The 4,490-nt window shown below is 31.9% G+C and overlaps 1 non-coding gene across 1 annotated transcript; it reads right to left on the reverse strand.

The window, feature by feature from the left end:
* Positions 1 to 887: 887 nt before the first annotated feature.
* LOC126010417 (U6 spliceosomal RNA) lies at positions 888 to 994 on the reverse strand. The gene has a single exon (XR_007496447.1). It is a non-coding gene; the product is annotated as a U6 spliceosomal RNA (small nuclear RNA).
* Between the last annotated feature and the right edge of the window lie 3,496 nt (positions 995 to 4,490).

Genomic DNA, 4,490 nt, shown 5'->3' on the forward strand with positions numbered 1-4,490 from the left:
TTTGGTCACTGCATAGCCAGAAACCTTTTCCTGTTGTCCCATTTTTACAACTCCCACATCCAGTTATGGGACATAATCCTGACTCACAGTTTAAGAAGCCAAGACTTTGATGAACACTTTATAAATAAGAATACAATTAAATAAAATTATCTTTCAGCATACCAGACTAGATTAGTGAAAGATTTAAGGTTGTAATTTATTTTCTGTTAGTTTTCCATGAAGTTAGATAGTTTTTTGAGAATAAAGATTTTATGCTGTCCAACCAAACTCATTAAAATAAAAGTGGTATTCAATTGGGATTAGGTACTTTTGAATAAATACCTTTGTTACAGTAAATGCAATTAATATAGATATGTGGTTGTACTTTTTATTTAATTTAAAGAATTGACATATATTTTAATAGTGACTGCGGTTTATAATTTCTTTTATATACCTAGAATGGAATTAAAGATTTGTCACCTACTAACATGAAAAATTGGCACCTCTTTATATTATTCTTAGTATAAATATTCTCCAATCTAAGTGTTCAGAATATGCCTCAATTAAAAATACTACTACAGCCTTATTTTCTGCTTGCTGGTTTTTTATATTGACATTGCAGAACTATTTCAGAAGACAGTAAATCAGTTATGAAGTTTTTATTATTTGCTTGGTTTACTTTCTCATCTACTTAATGAATAACATGAGAAAAGTTTCTTCTGTACAATTTCAAAAATAATGTGGATCATATTAAAAGAGATCTTAGTAGAAACTATTAAAAATCCTCATTTATTACTTTTTATGGAGTGCACTTTTATTTCTCTCTCATTTCTTTTCTGATATCCGTCCATTTGGATGTATATCCTGTTTCTCATATTATCATCTATTTATTTATTGATATTTTTTTTAAAAATATGGAACGCTTCACGAATTTGCGTGTCATCCTTGCGCAGGGGCCATGCTAATCTTCTCTGTATCGTTCCAATTTTAGTATATGTGCTGCCGAAGCGAGCACTATTTATTGATATTTTGTGGGGAAATTGTTGGACCACATCCACTGATCCTATCAGGGGTCTCAAACTCAATTTACCTGCGGGTCGCATGAGGCAAAGTTGGGGTGATCCTTGAGTGCAAAGTCAGTAGTAAGCCTTGAACATTGAGGGGTGTGACCCAAACAACTAAAACAAAATAAAACAAAAAAGATTCCTCTAGGGCAGGGCCACAAAATGTTGTACAGAGGGCTGTTTGCGGCCCGCGGCCGCGAGTTTGAGACCCCGGCATGATTCCCCAAGTCATTGGCTGTTCTGATGCAGAAGATCAAACCTGATTCAGGTGCGTAAAAGGCAATACTATAAGCCTATCTATCTGTTCTCTATTCAATATTTCTCAATAATTGTATTCTGAATATAGATCCTATATATAGAAAACAGTTGGGTTTTGTTTCATGATACCATTTGCTATCATTAGAAAATTAGATAAGACCAGGGCATCCCTAGTACAATGCCTTTTAATATGATCTACATTATTATTACTATTGGCTTATTTCCCCTTTTCACATCCATATATGATATATATATATACGTATATATATATATACGTATATAGGTATATTGGTGTCTGCACCTTAAACAAAGTGTTTCTAATTTTACTTGGATCTACTACCACCTGTATGGAGCACCCTGAAATGTGTGATGATATCAAATATTTTTTTCATTTACAAATAATAAAACAAATTTTATAAACATAAGTAATAGAGAAGTTCTTATAATCAAATTATTTTGTGCTATAGTTACTAAATTTTTTAGATATATTTTTTTTTGATTTGGCTTGTTAGAGATTCTAACTGTCCTTAAGCTATTGTTTCTAAATCATTTTAATGGCTTACCCATCAAAATAAATGATATTATTTTTTATTTCTGACTCACAGATTTAGTCTTGATATTTTCATTATGGGCTAGAAACATGTCAAATTTTTAAGTTTTCAAAACACATGTTCAAAGTTTTCTAAATTCTGGCTGCTTAAAATTACCATTATTTCACGATGAAACATTTGGATATAAAAACAAAGCTAAGAGTCAAAGAAATAGTGCAGCAGGTCTGGTGTTTGCTCTGAACATGGCTGACCCAGGTTCTATTTTTGGTACCTCATATCGTCTTCTGAGCACCGCTAGGAGTTATTTCTGAATAGAGAGCCAGTAATAACCCCTGAATATTGTTGGGTGTGCAACCCCATAAAAAAGCAAAATAAATAAATAAATAAATAAATAAATAAATAAATAAATAAATAAATAAATAAATAAATAAATAAATAAGAAAGCAAAACTAAGGGACTGGGAGATATCCAAAGGGTCTTGAGTTAGATACAGGCTGCAGATACAGACTGATCACCATGATACCATGTGGTCTATTAGATAGACACTAAACTGGGTCAGCACTGACACTGAATTAAGGGTAGCCTCTGAGTACTGTCCATATACTAGTCAATATCCAACTGTTTGGAGAGATTAAAGTTCAGAAAAAGCTTGCCTTTTAAGAGTTAAATATTCCACCATGTATCTAATAGCTTATTTTAAATATGATCTTATTAGTAGTTGAAGGTCTAAACATTGGAAAGGCAAGTTTTAAATTTGTTCTACTGTAAATTTTCTTGATAGTCTTGGTAATTACTGAAACTATTACTTTTTGTAGAGACTATGTAAAATAACTATATAAAACAATTATATCTTGAAAATTAGTCTTTATAAGAGAAGTTTTTATGGTTTTCGATCCTAGCATATTATTCTTTCCTTATGAAGACTCTTTTCTGCTTCACAGGAGGAAGAACAAAGCAATTGATTTATTTAAATTAGCTTCGTGAAGATTGCATGCATCAAATTTTGTCAGAAGTGTGAAATTTGAGAGGCTCAAGAGATAGTACAGTGGGTAACATGCTTATTGTGCAAATACCCAATTTGAGTTTGATCCCTGATGGCATTTCTGAGCCCTCTAGAGGTTACCTAGGATGAAAAATAGCACTGCTGAGAGTGGCCCCAACCAGTAAATAATGTAAAATTTGAATTTTTTCTTTAAGCATAATTCTCTCTCACAAATATCTCTGCATATCAGTTTGTTTTTCAGTGAAAATTATTTACTTTGCTGAAAAGAGGTAGACTTGTAAAGTTACCTTTAATAATTTTTGTATCACGACACAAAAACAACTTTTTATTTTCATTTTTGGGCCACACCTGTGATGCTCAGGATTTACTCCTGGCTTGGGGAACCATTTCGGACACCAGGGATCAAACCCAGGTCCTTCCAGGATAAGCCGCATGCAAGGCAAATGCCCTACACTGTGCTATTGCTCTAACCCCAGAAAAAACTGTTTTTAATTTCTCCAATTGGAAAATATTAAGCACTGTTATTGAAGGACATGATGAAGCCCATAATTAGAGCACTTGTCTTGCATACATGAGGCCTTGAATCTAATTCCTACTAATGCATGTTCCCCTGAGCACTAATTAAAATGATCGCCAAATACTAAGCTGGGAGGAGCTCTCTCCAGCATAGCTGAATATGTATGAAAAACAAAACAAAACAAAAATTTCAAATCTGAAATAAAATATTTTTATAATGTCTATTTTTCTAGTGAAAATAGACTATTGATAATCAATTTTTGAGCTAAACATCTAGAAAAATATTGGCAAGTGGTTGACAAAATTGTGTATACTATTTCAGAGAGAAGTACTAAAATATTTGATTATCTAAATACTTAACATTATTTTCTCATAATTTTACATAATAGTTATTCATTATTGTATATAGCAAATCTTTTGTAGTTATTAAACATATAATATTTATGGCATATATTATTTTATGTATAATAATTTTGAGAACAAATGGCCAGTACAAACAGAAACAACATCCCAGACTTCAGTTGCTTAGACTGTGCTTATATTTTGTGATTTACTAAAACTTCATAAAATTTTGAAATCCTTAGAATAAGATTTTTGAATGATTTAAACTTCTTAAAAATTAAATTTTTTTGTATTTTTAGCTAGTTTAAGTTTACTCAACTAGAAAGTATTTCTTTATTTTTCACTCTATAAGACACACTGACCATACACAGTTTTTAGATGAGTAAAACAAGAAAAAATATATTCTCAAGCAAATGGTTCAACACAAGACACCTTCAGGAGATGGTGGCTGGGAAAACCAGCCTGCGAGGCCGAAGTATGTTTACAATACACTGGTCCAACAGCTGTTTAAATACATATACCTAACTTTTGTTTTTTACATCAGAAAATTAAAAAAAAACATTTTCAAATGCTTTTTTGTTAATGCAAAGTAAAAGTCGCAGCAGCAATCAATAGTCTTAAACAAAATCTTTATATGCGACAGTAAACGTTATTTAACCTGTTTGCTTATACTATGTGGGTATGTCTGCGCAATAAAGGGGCATAACACTTTAGAAGTCAAGTGGTTATTATATGTTCTCCTTCCCTTCACTCAGGCTTCAGCTCCAGACCACCACA

This window comes from Suncus etruscus, chromosome 5 (genome assembly GCF_024139225.1).
Source record: "Suncus etruscus isolate mSunEtr1 chromosome 5, mSunEtr1.pri.cur, whole genome shotgun sequence".
Taxonomy (NCBI): domain Eukaryota; kingdom Metazoa; phylum Chordata; class Mammalia; order Eulipotyphla; family Soricidae; genus Suncus; species Suncus etruscus.